This window comes from Pipistrellus hanaki (assembly GCF_964339955.1).
Source record: "Pipistrellus hanaki genome assembly, chromosome: 16".
NCBI classification, from domain to species: Eukaryota; Metazoa; Chordata; class Mammalia; order Chiroptera; family Vespertilionidae; genus Pipistrellus; species Pipistrellus hanaki.
The window spans coordinates 32,209,848-32,226,477 of NC_140518.1; the positions used below are offsets into that span (position 1 = coordinate 32,209,848).

Sequence of the window (16,630 nt, forward strand, 5' to 3'; positions counted from 1 at the left end):
AGCCGCGGGCGCTGGCCCCGAGCCCGCCCCGCTCCGCCCCGAGCCCGCACCCGCGCCGCGTGACCAGGCCGGCGGCCGCGATAGGGCGGCCGGGCCGGGCCGGGGCGGGGTCTGGCCGCCGCCCTGGGCGCAGAGGCTCCCGGTTCCCGGGCCGCAGCCGGAGGGGCGGAGGGCGGGCCGGGGTGCGCGGCGCGGCCGGTGGGCTCGGAGCGCGGAGGCTGCGCCGGGACCGGCCGCGGCCCGGCAGCGGTGGGATGGGCAGGGCTCCCGGGGCTGCAGGTCAGTCGCGGCGGATGCTTTCCTCCTCCCTTCGGAACCAGCCCGACAGACCGAGTGCCCGCACCTGCCTCAGCCCCCTCTCCTCCCCAGCGCCCGGCGGGGGGGCGGGATCCCGCAGGCGGGGCCGGGGAGCCAGGTCGGAGGATGACTCCGCGGAGGTCTCCCGCCATCAGGTGGGGTGAGCCCCGCAGGCAGGAGCGGTGCCCGGTCGGAGCGGAGCGGTGGGCGTCCCTCCTTGGGGAGAGGAAGGAAAGGGTGGGTGAGCCTGTGGCTCTATGCTTATCGGTGGCCTGGCTTATCAACCTCGGGGCATCTTGTTCCGAGCAGACGTCTGAGGAAACGGCCTCTGTGCCAAGGAAGGCTTTTGCAGGCCCTGCCCGCGGCCGCAGCTTTTCCAGAGGGCATCGCCGAGCACTGAGCCTGCCGCAGAGCCCAGCAGGTCCTCCGGGGATGCACACATGCACCCATGGAGGCGGACTAGCACGTCTGCCGGCTTTCCGTGGCCCCGCCCCTTGGCTTTGGGTCAAGGTACTGCCCACTCTTGGTGACTGTTCTGTTGTTGTTGACAACGGCGCTCATTTAAAAGTTCCGGGCCAGGTGCCCTAAATTTGAGTGGATTGGAATCTGATTCCCTCTCACTCAGCGCCCATGGCATGGGCCAATACAGTGACTTCTGTTTTACTGGCTTCTCTCCCTCTTGGGGCTCACCAAAGTTTTACTTTCCTTTGGTCTGTATCTTTCTCAGCGAATGCGGGAAGAAACACCATTCATTTATGTCTACTGCAATTGAAAAACACTGCAGGTCTCTCCATGCAAAAGGCCGAAAAAGCCCCATAGGAGGACTCTGGCTGGACCACCACTTCTCAGCCTCTCTGGGCCACTGTTGCCTCATTTGTGAAACCAAGAGGGTGACTGACAAGCCCTTTAAGGCTCTTCCAGCTCTAAAATCAAAAGATTAGATGGGTTTTATAAAGTAAAAGATGGTTTCTGTTCAGTATCAGTTAAATTTCGCTAACACGGTAGTTACTGGTGTAGAAACGGATATAGAGTAAACGCAGCTTTTTAACTCTTCCTATCTGTTGTTCAGATGAGGGATTTAGCCAATACTTAGGAAGCAGAAGGTCCAAAGAAAAGTGTGAAATTTCTTCCACTTAGGGCAGCATCTCTAACTCCCCAACCCCCTGGCTGTCGTAGTTGGGAAAAGGAGAAAGACACTTCAGTTTGGTAGCAAGGATTCTGGCCAGTACAAAGCTTTCTGGATTTGCACATTTGCATGTGGACAAAGGACAGTTAGCTGTAAACTTTGCATTCTCTCCAGAAGCACTAATCCTTGTGCATTCCACTTTTTTTTTTTTACTCTTTATTGTTGAAAGTATTACATGTGTCCGCTCTTTCCCCCATGACCTCTCCTAGCCTGCCCTCAACAACCTCCCCGGCCCCAGGTGCATTCCACTTTGTATTCCGGTCACTCCAGCTTTTCCAGAGGCAAGTGGTGACCCGTCCTCCCTCCCTTCTCTCCTTAATGGGATCAGCAATGCGTACCAAGGACACTAACACTTTTAAGTGGCAGGACCAATTATACCCTATGTGAGAAGTTGTTTGTACAGCTCTTAAGGAGTCTATGAAGTGAAAACAAACAGATGTTTCACATATAAAATGAGTTTCTAACACCATGCTCGTGAAGTCACCAGAATGTCTAGACTGAATCACCAGAAGACCAACAAGCATGAACATGAGTCTTGACTTCTCAGGGATCAAACCTCTGTGGGCAGATGATAAAGCCAAATAAACAGCACTGCAGACTTCTCCTCACCCTTCCAAAGGTCTCTAACTCGTTTACCCTTCCTCTCATCTTGAGTCTAATGCTTCCTCCTCCTCCCTCCAAGATTTCTATTTACCTCTCTCTCCAGGCAGATTTATATGTTCATTTTCTAAACTACCTTTTCAGTAGTGAGCATGTTTTTATTTTATGTATGTTTCTCCGCCATGTATTTTCATTTTGTTTCCCAAGTTAGGCCTGGTACATCGCAAATGCTCAAGAAATGTTTGATACTTTTTAAGGCTAGTGTTTATTGAGTATTTACTATGTGCCAGGCACTATAGTAAATATTTTGCATGTACCATTTCATTGGGCCCTCATGAAAAAATACATTATCCTCACTATGTATGTATGAATAGCAGAGTAATTAACATATGGCCCAGTGTCCCACTGCTGGTGGCAGAGTTAGGATTTGAATTCAGTACTTTCTGCCTTCAAGGTCAATGTGATTAATGATTACACTGCCTTTAAATTTGATAAGCAAGGAAAGAAAAATACTGTTTCACAATGTAGTTTCTGATCAATAACCACAGTTTCTAACTGTTTACTCACAAATATAAATATACCCAGTGAAGTTTGTGGGCTCTGATGCTGCTATTAGCACCACTTTATACCTATATATACCTTTATAATTGTCAAAGCATTTTTTACATATTATTATCTCACTTGGTTCTCAAAATAACTCTGAGGTAGGCAAACATATTATTTTCATTTTATAGATGAAGAAATTTAGGTGCAGAATGATACACTGACTTGCAACTTGCTCTTAGGACTGGAAATGTGGCCAGGAGGAAATTAGTGGCCCTTCTCTGTTTTTCTCCTGCACTTTGCTCTCTGTAAGACACCTTATCCATACAGCTTTGCACTGACTGATATTTGTATATGTGTTTCCCCTTTCAGACTGTGTACCTCTAGTGATCAGGTAGGGACTGCTGGTCCCGGGGGCAGCCATGGCATGCAGCACTGGGGTTAGGCTCAGAGGACCTGAGCTCCGGTCCTGGCTCTGCTCCACATAAGCGGTGTGACATGGGGAGAACGGCTGAACCTCCTGTAAAGGGGGGGTGGGGGGGTGTCCTCCGCCTGCCTTACAGGATGCCTGGGAGGATTAGATGGGATGTTTTCAAAAATACATGTTAACTATGAATTGAGCACAGGCCAGGGACTATCTGTTTTTATCTTGGTATCACTGCCACACAGCTCCTTGCTGCTAAACTTCTCAATAAACACCCATTAGATTGAAGGTGCCCTGGGCCTGGGCTCGGCCAGCATCCGGCAGCAGCTTCCCCGGCTTCAGCCCGGACTGTTTGCAAAGGCAAGCTAAGTGTAAGCAGCACAGGCACACCCTGGGCACATGGCTTCCACAAACAGTGACCACAGCTGCGGGCCACAGGGAAGTCTCTGCTTCTGTACACAATGATAACGACCCCGTCAATAAAAAGCACAATTTACACAAAGAATTGATTGTATAGGGCTTGCCTTTGTGCTATTGCTTTAGATTTTTTTAAAAGCACTTTCACCTACACTTTCTTTCCTATACGTAAATACGAAGTTTTGCTTGTTTGTTGATAATCACACCTAAATAGAAGTAGTGAGTTCTAAACGCAAGTTTAAAAAAATACTCAAAGACATTGAACCACTGAGGAAATGACCTTTGAAATGAGTTCATACCAGCAAATCACGTGCAAATTCGCTGCTGTCCTGAATTACTAGATGAATCATTTTTAGTATCTTCATGTCTCAGAAGTAATTCCATAAAAGGCTTATTTTGCTTACTCTACTTACCTCAGTGATTGTATTTTTAGTTTTCTGATCATGAAAGCAATATGTTAGCCCTGGCCAGTGTGGCTCAGTTGGTTGGAGCACTGTCCCATGCAATGAAAGGTTGTGGGTTCGATTCCGGTCAGGAGTGATAACGGGAGGCAGCCAATTGATGTTTCTCACATCAATGTTTCTCTCCCTCCACCTTCCTCTCTAAAATCAGTAGCAAAAAAAGTACATATCCTTGGGTGAGGATTAAAAGCAAAAGTAATATGTTAAAAAGTAAAACATGCTCACTATGGAAAATACTAATCACAACTGATACCATCACTGAGAGATACTGTTCTCAGAGAGTGGCATTTTGGTAGAATTCTTCTCCCAGTTTTCTTTGTATGAATTTATGATATAGTTGATTGAGATTATGCTTTAAGTTAATTTTGAACATTAATATTTCACTTGTAAGCATTTTTAATGTAACTAAATTTTTCAGAAACCTAATTTTTGCAAAGTAATTTGATATTTGAATGATTATAGATTGTCTTTCAAAGTGGGTTATACTTAAGAAAGGAATTCTAAATATTTAAAAAATGTTTAAGAGCAGGAAAGAGAAAGAAATATTGATTTGTTGTTCCACTCGTTTATGCATTCGCTGGTTGCTTCTTGTACATGTCCTGACTAGAGATGAACCCACAATCTTGGAGTATCTGGTTGACGCCAATCAACTGAACTACAGGGCATGGGCTTAAGAAAGAAAATCTTAACTTGGGGAGAGTAGGCTTGTTCTGGAAACTTTACCTTAAAAACATTAAGATTCCAGCCTGGTCAGTGTGGCTCAGTGTTGAGTATCGACCTATGAACCTTGAGATCAAGGTTTGATTCCCCATCAGGGCACATGCCCAGGTTGCAGGCTCGATCCCCAGCAGAGGGTGTGCAGGAGGCGGTTGATCAATGATTCTTATAATTGATGTTTCTATCTCTCTCCCCCTTCCTCTCTCTGAAATAAAATAAAAACATTTTAAAACATACAACACGAAGACTGCTATCCTATTAGCTCTCAGTTTCTACCTTTAAAGTGGGCAGCATAGTATCTGTAGAAACCCGGGCTCCTATTTAAGCATCTAGGTTTCTTTTCTTTTTTTTTCTTTTTAAAGGTTGAGCTCTATTAACCTATTTAGTAAACTACAATTACGTAGGCACTTGTTAAGAAATGACGGAAGGAAAAGCCGTTCTTTGTGAAGCGGCTTTCACCATGCACAGCTAATTTCACCCCGTTAATTAGTTCTCAGCAAGATGGTAGGTGAAAACCTAAATGGCCAGAATCTTAAAAAAAGCAGAGAAAGCAGGTTAGTTACAAGGACTCAAATGTCTTATTTGGGAAGGAATCTTCATTATATATAACACCAGGAACCTCAGCCCAAAGCATACCAGCCATGCTTACGTGGCAGCTGAGTGGCAGCACTGATCTGTGACTGACTGACCTCACAAACTAGTAATGTGGTCGGTCTATAGGCTGCATGAACTGGTGAGTTAAGAGCCAGACTGAAATCGTTTGCCCTGCAGGTAGAGCAAATTCCCTCGTTGCCAGGTAACTTGGCAGAGCTGCCTAGCACCGGTCTTGGGAGGATTTAGAAGGTTTTAAGTAATATTACTGCAAGGCAAAGTACAGGGAGCACTTGCTAGTTAAAATTCTGCCACTTTCTTTTGTGTATCCTAAGTCCATTGTTTTCTATGCAGTATCTGTGGCTTGACTGGTTTGTTTTTATGTTTTTCTTCTATTTAGATGTTAAGTACTATGTTCACTCACTCTACTGCTGTTTAACACTCTACTATTGGGGTCCTGGCCAATGTAACAGCTCATACGCAAACCTTCAAGAAAGATTTTAACACTGGAAAGAAAGAACTATCACTATTTTCAAACAGTATGCAATCAATATATATAAAACCCTAATAAGCAAATAGACCGAACATTGTAACAACTGAACAACTGGTCACTATGACATGCGCTGACCACCGGGGGCATGCTCGGAACATGTCGGGCATCAGCTGCAGTGGGATGGTGAGCAGGTGAGGAGAGCCAGACCAAGACGGAGTGCTGGTCACTGTTATCAAGGTGACCTCTGGTGGTTACTGAAAATTCTTTGCTCCTGTGCACCATGGCCCCATCCGGCTCTTGCATCTGCTGCCAGCACTGGCCCCACTTGTATCCGCTGCCTGCGCCTGGGGCCAGTCCCGATCACCTGGCACCATCAGTGGTGACAAGAGGTGGCTGTGAGTGGTGGCAGCAAGCCCTGATATCCCCTGAGGCTTCTCCGCTTCCCCCTGTTCCTGAGGGGCAATCAGGGCAGCAGCCGTCACTCACCCCTGCTGCTGGCGCTGGCCCCAAATGTGGGAGCGGCAGTAGCAGGGCTGTGGGCAGACAGGACCGGGGATGCGGTGGGAGGGGCTGGGCAGGGGTGCAGAGGGTGGGCTGAGACCCGCCCTGTGCCCATCACAGCCTTGCAGCCTACAGTTCCTTTCAAGGTGAGTGAATTCGTGCACTGGGCCCCTAGTTTATCAAGAAAAACTAAGAAAATCCATGAAATATAGAATAAAACAATTGAAGTAAGGTGACTGGATACAAGATTGACATACAAAAATAAATGGCTTTTCTGGCTGGGTAGTTCAGTTGGCTAGAGCGCTGTCCTGATATGCCAAGGTTGTGGGTTCAATATCCAGTCAGGGCATATACTAGTACAAGAGGCAACCAATGAATGCATAAGTAAATGGAACAACCCGTCAATGTTTTTTCTCTTTTCCTCCCACCCCACTTTCTCTCATCATTAAATAAATGATTAAAAAATAATAAATGGTTTTCTGTAAGTCAGAAATTATCAATTAGAAAATGTATTAAAGGAAAAGAACCATTTATATAATGCTTAATTTATAAAATCACTAGTTTTAGACCCAACAAGAAATATGCAAGACCTGCATAAAAATAAATTTTTTATTTTTCCAAGATTTCCCCCTACATAAATGGAAACATTTAAGCCATGCATAAAGTACTTACAAACCTTTACTGGAAGACATAAACGCCCAAATAAATCGAGAACATGGCCCTAAAGGGAAGATTCAATATTGTAAATATGTCAATTTTCCCCAACTTGATCTATAAGTTAAATATAATCCCAATCAAAACCCAACATGCTTTTAATGAACTCCAATAAACTTCTTCTAAAGCTATGTGAATTAGAGATAAACAGAGAGAATGGCTGAGAAATATTTGAATAAAGAACATTAAGGAGAAGGGAGGAATTTATTTATTTATTTATTTTTAATATATTTTATTGATTTTTCAGAGAGGAAGAGAGAGGGATACAGAGTTAGAAACATCAATGAGAGGGAATCATCAATCAGTTGCGTCTTGCACACCCTCCACCGGGGATGTGCCCGCAACCAAGGTACATGCCCCTGACCGGAATCGAACCCGGGACCTTTCAGTCCGCAGGCCAACGCTCTATCCACTGAGCCAAACCGGTCCCGGCGAGAAGGGAGGAATTTAAAATATATTAAACATCCTACACATTATCATAACTGAAACAGTGTAAAAGAGACAAATAGATTCATGGAACCAAACAGACTCCTGAACCAGACCAACTAAATTTAATGTGTGGCAAGCACTTGATACTTGTGAGGAAAGAAAGGACTATTTTTTACAGAGAGGAAGGGACAGAGAAAGAAACATCAACGATGAGGGAGAATCATTGATTGGCTGCCTCCTGCACGCCCCTTATGGGGGATCAAGCCTGCAGCTTGGGCATGTGTACTGCTGGGAATTGAACCGTGACCTCCTGGTTTACAGGTCGATGCTTAACCACTGAGCCATGCAGGCCAAACCAGATTTGTGTATATTAAAAACAACACCAACACAACAACAACTGTACATCAAAAGTCACTATTAATAAGTGAAAAGACTAGTAACAGTTTTAAAAATATATTTGTAGTATTTAGCAGAGCAAGGTTAATATCCAGAATAGTCAAAGAGATTATACAAATTATAAAGAAACAAATGACCCAAAAGAATTATTCAGATGCTATATAAACTGGAAATACATAAATGAAATACAAAAAAGACAATAAAAACTATAAGTAAATTTTTAAAAGGCTGATAATATCAGTATACATAAAGATACCCTAGTATACATAAGGATAACTCTAACCGGTTTGGCTCAGTGGATATAGCATCAACCTATGGACTCAAGGGTCCCAGGTTCGATTCCAGTCAAGGACATGTACCTTGGTTGTGGGCACATCCTCAGTAGGGGGTGTTCAGAAAGCAGCTGATGGATGTTTCTCTCTCAATGTTTTTAACTCTCTCCCTCTCCCTTCCTCTCTGTAAAAAATCAATAAAATATATATATTTTAAAAAGAATCAAGGATATAGCCGAAACTGGTTTGGCTCAATGGATAGATCATCGGCTTGGGGACTGAAGGGACCCAGGTTCGATTCCAGTCAAGGGCATGTACCTTGGTTGCGGGCATATCCCCAGTAGGGGATGTGCAAGAGGCAGCTGATCGATGACTCTCTCTCATCGATGTTTCTAACTCTCTATCTCTCTCCCTTCCTCTCTGTACAAAACCAATAAAATATATTTAAAAAAAAAGAAAAAAAAAAAAGAATCAAGGATATAGACATTTTTTAATGCTGGTAAAAGTATAAATACATATTACAAGGATATAGTATTGTCCTAGCTGGTTTGGCTGAGTGGATAGAGTGCTGGCCTGCGGACTGAAGGGTTGTGAGTTTGATTCTTGTCAAGGGCATGTACCTTGGTTGCAGATTCGATCCCTAGCCCCATGTGTCTGTCTCATGTAGATGTTTTTCTCTCTGTCTCTCCCACTCCCTCCCATTCTCTAAAAATCAATGGAAAAATATCCTTGAATGAGGGTTAACAACAATAAAAAGGATATAAAGTATTGCTTGTAATACAATAGAAAAAAATTATGATCAATCTAAATATCAAGTAATAAAATATTTTATGGCATAGTCAAACTATGGAATACTATTATAAATCGATATTAAAAGACACTGGGGACCAAGCCTACAACCCAGGCATGTGCCTGACCGGGAGTCGAACAGTGACCTCTTGATTCCTTATTGCTGTGTGTATGCTCCATGCGAGTGACGTAGGTGCTTATGTGTGTGGATTCCGACTTATGGCAAAAATCGAGTTACAATGCGCCTTAGGAACGGATCTCCGACTTAACCCGCTGTATTACATAAGTCTCCTTTTTCCCCTATTGACCTCTCCCCAGCTGCCCCTACTGCCCCCTCCCATCTGTGTCCATTGGTTGTGCTCATATGCACCCACACAAGTCCTTGGATTAATCTCTTATCCCCTCACCCCCCACCTTCCCTCATAGGTTGGGGTTGATTCTTGTATGTGTCCTGACCAGGGATCGAACTGGCAACCCGTTCGATCATTCATAAAGATGATGCTTTAACCAACTGAGCAGGGTTATCATACTTTAAAGTGTCAATATGTCATAGTAGCTCCTAGAAAGTGACAGCTTTGATTTTTCCAAGGTTTCCCCCTACTGTAACAGGATGTAGTTGGGGAGGTTAAAAGCACTGGATTGCAATATACCAGACGGTGGTGTCAGTGTAGCAGGCCAATTCTGAGCATGACCTTGGCTCTGCACCCTACTGTCCTTCCCACCTCAAGGACTATGGTGAAGACTAACAACATAAATGGAAACATGTAAGCCGTGCCTAAAGTACTATGCAAATGTATTTCATTGTAGCCCAGCTGGTGTGGCTCAGTAGTTGAGCGACAACCCATGCACCAAGAGGTTACCGGTTTGATTCCAGGTCAGGGCTCATGCCGGGGTCATGGGCTCCATCCCCAGCAGGAGGAGGCATGCAGGAGACAGCCAATCCACGTTGATGTTTCTCAGCGATGTTCCCACCTTTCTCCCTTCCTCTCTCTAAAAAAATATCAATAGGAACATATTATATTTAAAAAGAAAATGTGTTTCATTGTACCAGTCCTTGAAACCATGCCCTATCATTTAGCATAGTGGATTATATCTGCTCATAATTGCTAAACTAAACCCACCAGATAAATGTGCCTCGGCAAGGGCAGTGAAGGCAAAGAGAAACTGAGACTAAGCGAAGTGAAGATTTTCACTGGCAGCCGGCAATATGTGCCTGCCACCAAGGAGAGAAACCCGAGGGCGGATACAGAAGACCTGAAGGCTAATGATGGCGGTGAGAGTGGTCTCTCAGAGCGATGAGTCTCAGGGGGGGCTTGGGGTGAAGGAAGCAATCAGAATCTTGAACACTATTATATTTAGGAAACAAAACTTTATAGGTTGTTGTTTTTTATTTTTTTTATTTTTTTTTAAATATATTTTATTGATTTTGTACAGAGAGGAAGGGAGAGAGATAGTTAGAAACATCGATGAGAGAGAGTCTTCGATCAGCTGCCTCTTGCACACCCCCCACTGGGGATATGCCCGCAACCAAGGTACATGCCCTTGACCAGAATCGAACCCGGGACCCTTAAGTCCCCAAGCCGACGCTCTATCCATTGAGCCAAACCGGTCTCGGCAGGTTGTTGTTTTTTAATGTAGGCCTACATACGTTTAGCTGGGCAAAAACAATCCTTGGAGAATGGATATCGAATGCATATCAGTGATTATAAGATTGGAGGGATGGGGATCACATCTCATCAGAATATTGTGTGTGGGAGGGTTTTTCACAAGATTGTTACATGTAGCAAGAGGTGTGAGCTTTAAAAAAATTAAGATATACTCAATGGAATCCCCCCCCTTAAATTTGCGTGTAAAATGTTGTGCAAAGGTGTCTTTTTCTTCATTTCCTCCAAGGAATCCAGACTCAAAAAAAGGTTAAGAACGACTGCCATCCACCAGGAGGAGAGGAGAGGCCGGAGATCCAGCGCAGGGAAGGCGGCGGAGTTTCAGAAACAAGCAGGGCTGGGTGTGACAGTGTGTGGGGAGGTACTTCAGGTGTTAGATACAATGAATGAACATTAGTTACATTATAATGACTGTGCTAGTGAATGTTAATTTTATAAAACAAGTGTGTGTTTTTTTTTAATTTGTGTAATATGTAAGACCTGCACAGAAGGAGTTGTCATTTTGCCCTGTACAATGATCACTGTACTGATTAAGTAAAGGAATTACTGAATATGAACCCAGTGTAGCCCAGGGGAAAGGGTCTAATTTGAAAGCATCCGGGAGCGCGCATACACGCAGGCCTGGATGCCTGAGCTGTGACCGTGGGAACAGGGGAGCTACTGAAGCTAGCTGGAGATTATGATCTGCTTAGCAAGACTGGGCATGCACAGAGCACCAGGGTACCAATCCAAACAAAACTGGGCGTCTGGGACATGGGAACGCTCAGAAGGATATGTCAGTCGGGAACAAATGCCACAGTCCAGGGGATTCCGAAAATTCAGGAATGAAAGATAGCAAGAGAGCCTGCCATTGCGAAAAGCCATGGACTAAGCACAGTCCACGAAGGAGCGCCAAGAGGACATTTGAACAAGCGTTTATGTAGAAGTTAAACTGAATTCCTCCATTACAGGTTGGTCCGGGAGCTTTAGCCACCCATATCGACAGAAGGATCTAAGTTTGAGAGTGCCGGGGAGTCCCAGAGGGCCTGTGGGAATTTATAGGGGGTATTTTTGGTTATCACAATGCTGGGAGAAGGGACTATGCTACTGGCATTAGGATCAGGTAATTCAGACATCCTGCAGTTTTGTTTTTTTAAAATATATTTTTATTGATTTTTTACAGAGAGGAAGGGAGAGAGAGAGCTAGAAACGTGGATGAGAGAGAAACATCGACCAGCTGCCTCTTGCACACCCCCTACCGGGGATGTGCCCGCAACCAATGTACATGCCCTTGACAGGGATCGAACCTGGGACCTTTCAGTCCGCAGACCGACACTATCACTGAGCCAAACCGGTTTCGGCCATCCTGCAATTTTTAACAAGAAGTTTCACTAAAAGCCCAGCTATTCAGAAGGTCATCACAGAGAGAGAGGCTAAAATGGAACAGAGACATTGTCTCGATCTTATAAAAGAACATACTTTGCACAATGTATACTTAATATATTCTAGTTCTTCACCAACAGTGTAACCAGTTGCAAATATAATAGGATATTGGAGATTTTTTTTTAATAGAGTTAGAAACACTAAATGACAGAGGCACAGGAAATTTAGAAATCTTACTGGATTTCATTAACAAAGGTTGTTTTAAACTACTTAATATTTCCATCCTATACTTAACAATTTTAGGGGGGCAAATGAGAAACATTATGAAAATTTCTTATTTGGGGGTGATGGGTCTCCCCCCCCCCCCTTTATTTTGATGCCAATCTTATAGATGCACCCTAGGACTCCCCTATAGCCTGTTATAAATCTACCAGAAGCCTGGTGCATGGATTCGTGCACCAGGGAGTCCCTCAGCTGGGCTGGGCCCTCTCACAATCTGGGACCCCTTGGGGGATGTCAGACTGCTGGTTTTGGCCCGATTCCCCAAAGGCCAGGTCGAGGGACCCCATTGCTGCACAACTCTGTGCACCAGGCCTCTAGTATGCATATCTTTGGTTAATTTCTTCCCGCCCTCCCCTATGTAACCAAGGTGACCGTCACCCGTGGAAATTCATGCCCAATTTCCACTGATTGTCCTTTTACGCATCCACCGAGATTCATCCGTCTGTTCCATGCTCTCCTCTGAGATTCATCCGTCTGTCCCACGCTGCCATGCCTGTGCATTGAGTCTGCCTCCTGCTGATCAGTGCTCCTGATAGCTACCATCGGACGGTCAAACAGTTGCTTATGCTTTTAAGTATATAGATGCTTTGAGACAGCCTATTATTAAAGGATAGGCTCTCCAAGGTGTGTGTGTGTGTGTGTGTGTGTGTGTGTGTAAGTGTTGGAGACTGAATTTATACCTCAGTGAAATTTCAAGACAGAAAATACATTTTCTGCGATACTTTGTCATCATCTGTACACTATCCCACAGTATAACAGGAAATGGTTTAAAAAGAAAAAGCCCAGCTCATTTTTGAGAACATCACATGCTCCTATTTTCATATCCAATTTCTCCCTATTTTTTTTCATCTGAAACGTGAATAATCTGTCTTTCCAAGTTTCCCCTTTCTATGAAAGGTATTTCCCTCTTTTGCTTATCATAAACAAATCAATCTAGCCTGTTCTCACTTATTTTAATGCAGTTCCTTAAAATGTAGAATTCACCTGTCTCTCTGCTTCCTTATATTCCTGCACTCTTGTAATGTGTAACTTACATTCATTACTAGTGTTTTATCTGCAAAGGGAAGAAAGGAAAAAATGATGGAGTCAAGAAGTTCCAGGCAGGGAAATGTTTTGGATCGTAGCAGGAGTACAAGGGAGAGCTGACAGTGGATGTGTTAAAGGACAATCAGTGGAATTTGGGCAGCATGAGTTTCCACTGGTGACGGTCACCCTGGTTACAGGCCTCTCCATGCCCACGGGCTGCGCAGAAACAGAGAAAGCAAAAATGAGGGACTAGGGCTGATGATAGGCGTGGTAAACCTGGTCATGTCACTCCTCTGCTTATAATCCTTCGAAGGTTTTCCATTCCTTAATGTGGCCTTCAAGAGCCTCCGCCATCTGGCACTGCCCATCTCCCCAGCCTCCTCTTGTACCACTGTTCCCTTGACTTTCAAAGTCCCATCACCCTGGCCAATATCTTCCGTCTTCTTGGCTTTTGCATATACTTTTCCTTTAATCTGTCATCCCTTATTCCCACCACCGACCCTTTGCTTCAGCTTAAAAACTACTCTCTCAGATAAGCCTTTGCTGACCAATCAGAGCACTCTATCACTGTGTGTCTCCACATATGCTTTACTTGGCTTTTTTTAAAAAAAAACAAACATAGCCGAAACCGGTTTGGCTCAGTGTTTAGCGTCGGCCTGCAGACTGAAGGGTCCCGTGTTCGATTCGGGTCAGGGGCATGTACCTTGGTTGCGGGCACATCCCCAGTAGGGGGCGTGCGGGAGGCAGCTGATTGATGACTCTCTCTCGTCGATGTTTCTGACTCTATTTCTCTCCCTTCCTCTCTGTGAAAAATCAATAAAAATATTTAAAAAAACCACACACACATTTTTTGTTGTTGGTAGTATCACAGATATCTCCCACCCCCACTTCCTCCCCTACTTGTCTTTCAGCAGCATCACCATTACATATTCACTTTCCACACATGCAAATTGCTCCCTGGAGACAGGCAGTTGACTCCATCATTTTTTCCTTTCTTCCCTTTGCAAATAAAACACTAGTAATAAAATTTATAATTTTATTGATTTCAGAGAGAAAGAGAGAGAGAGAGAGAGAGAGAGAAACATCAAAGATGAGAGAGAATCATTGATCAGCTGCCTTCTGCACACCCCCTACAGGGGATTGAGCTCCCAACCTGGGCACATGCCCTTGACTGGAATTGAACCTGGGACCCTTGAGTCCACAGGCCGACAACACTCTATCCACTGAACCAAACCCGCTAGGGTGGTCTCTTTTGTTGATTAATTCCTAGCCTCTAGCCCCAGCAGGTGAATGAATGGCAGGAAGAGTGAGCTACTGGACCTTGGGCAAGTTTTGTTTCATTTTTAACTACATCTCCATTTTCTTATCTGTTAATAGGGCAATGATAATAACAACAACCTCAGGATTGACATTCAGGTTGAAAGAGACAATGCATGCTTTACAGGGTGTCTGGCATGTAGTAAGGGCTAGGAAATGTTAGTTATTATTATGAACTTTAAACTTGCCCGGCCAGCATGGCTCAGTGTTTGAGCATCCCTAGGAATTAGGTCAAGGTTCCCAGTAGGGGTGGGGGGCATGCGGGAGGCAGCCAATCAATGATTCTCTCTCACCATTAATGTGTCTATCCATTTCTCCCTTTCTCTTCCTCTCTGAAATCAATAACAATATATTAAAAAACAAACAAACCACATAAGATCTGTGAGCAACCAGAACTCTCATACACTGCTGGTAGCAACGCAAAAAATAATACAGCCACTTTGGAAAACATTTACCAGTTCCTTATAAAGTTACACACACGCTCACCACACAATCCAGCAATCCCACTTCTAGGTATATGCCCAAGTGAAATGAAAACTTATGGAGACAAAATCCTGCACATGAATATGTATAGCAGCTTTATTCATCATCACTCGAAACTGGAAACAACCCTAATAACTTCAAACAGGGAATGTACAAGCCCATTGGTGCAGAGCCATACAAGTGGAATATTACTCAGCAAGAATAAATGAACTACTGGTACATGTAACAGTATGATGAAACCCAAATGCATTATGCTAGGTGAAAGACTCCGATGGTGACATATGTTTCTATTTACATGGCATTCCGAAAAAGTCAAATTATAGGGACAGAAATTAGGCCAGTGATTGCCAGGGGATGGGGTGAGGTATGAGGAAATTTGGATGGGAGGGATGATGGAATTATCTTAGGACTTGCTTGTGATGAAAAAAAAAAAAAAATCCAAGACAGGTGGCTATAATTACATTTTTCTTTTTTATTTATTTTAAGGGGGGGGGGGGCATTTATATTCCTGAATATAAAAGTACTTCAGGCTCATTGTAGACATTTTGAGAAAATGTACAAAGAATGTACATTCCATCACCCGCAGGAAAATATATTTCTTTGCTATCATTTTTTGTTTGTTTTTTGTTAATCCTCACCCACAATTTTCCATTGATTTTCAGAGAGAGTGGAAGGGAGGGAAGTGGAGAGACAGAGAATGAGAGAAACACTGGATGTGAGAGAAACATCCATTAGTTACCTCCCATATACATCTGACCTGGGCAGGGGATTAAGCCTGCAACGGAGGTCCGTGCCCTCTGCAGGAATTGAAACCAGGACCTTTCAATCTGCAGGCTGACTCGCTATCCACTGAACCAACTGGCTAGGGATTTGCTATCATTTTTATAGGCACAAAATACACACATACAAACTGGGACAATGCTGTACATTTTTTGCTTTCTGAAATATCTAATGCACATGTTTTCATGTCATTAAACAATTTAAAAAACTATGATTTTATGAATCAATAATATTCTGTTGTATAGCTGGCTTATATTTTAACGCTTCCTTTATGGTTAGAAATTTTGTTGATTCCATCTTTTCTTTACTACAATTTTGATCAGATGAAATTAAAGAAAAAAAAATCTCAGAGGGGCCAGGCACGCTCCCATCACAGAGTTTCACAATGTGTAACTGGTGAAACAGCTCTTCCTTTGGCTGCAGTTCTCGCGTTGTTTTAAGTGTCGGGGGAAGAGTGGTTCCACAGGGAGATCTGGCCTCTTTTCTTTCCGTGGTGCATAAGAAACAGACACGCTAACATTACCTGTATTACTAGCTTACATTTGCATAGTGCTTTTTATATTTAACCGTCACCACATCCGTGCAGGCAAGCAGATGGAGTGATCTGGGGCTTAGACTCCAGCTAGCTATTCAGAGTCTCAGAAAGCAAACGATTCCCCTTCGAGGGGCCCTGACTGAAGCTGGGTCTCCCCCTGCCCACCCTCACCCCAAGAAGCTGCAGACTCCCCCCCAAATCTCTGCCTACAAGCTTGACCCAAGGAGAACTTAACTCTGAGAGTGCACACTGTCCCATCCTACAGATTGTCGTTGGCAGCATTGCCACTTACCAGCCGGGGTTATTTCTCCCCTCGATGGCAGGGGACACCTACTGCCCTTGACCAAGGGG

General features: G+C 44.1%; 1 long non-coding RNA gene across 1 annotated transcript; it reads left to right on the forward strand.

The window, feature by feature from the left end:
- The first annotated feature begins 62 nt into the window (after window positions 1–62).
- Window positions 63–13,781, forward strand: LOC311611184. Its single transcript, XR_014793082.1, has 2 exons — window positions 63–807; window positions 10,724–13,781. It is a non-coding gene; the product is annotated as an uncharacterized lncRNA (long non-coding RNA).
- Window positions 13,782–16,630: the final 2,849 nt, after the last annotated feature.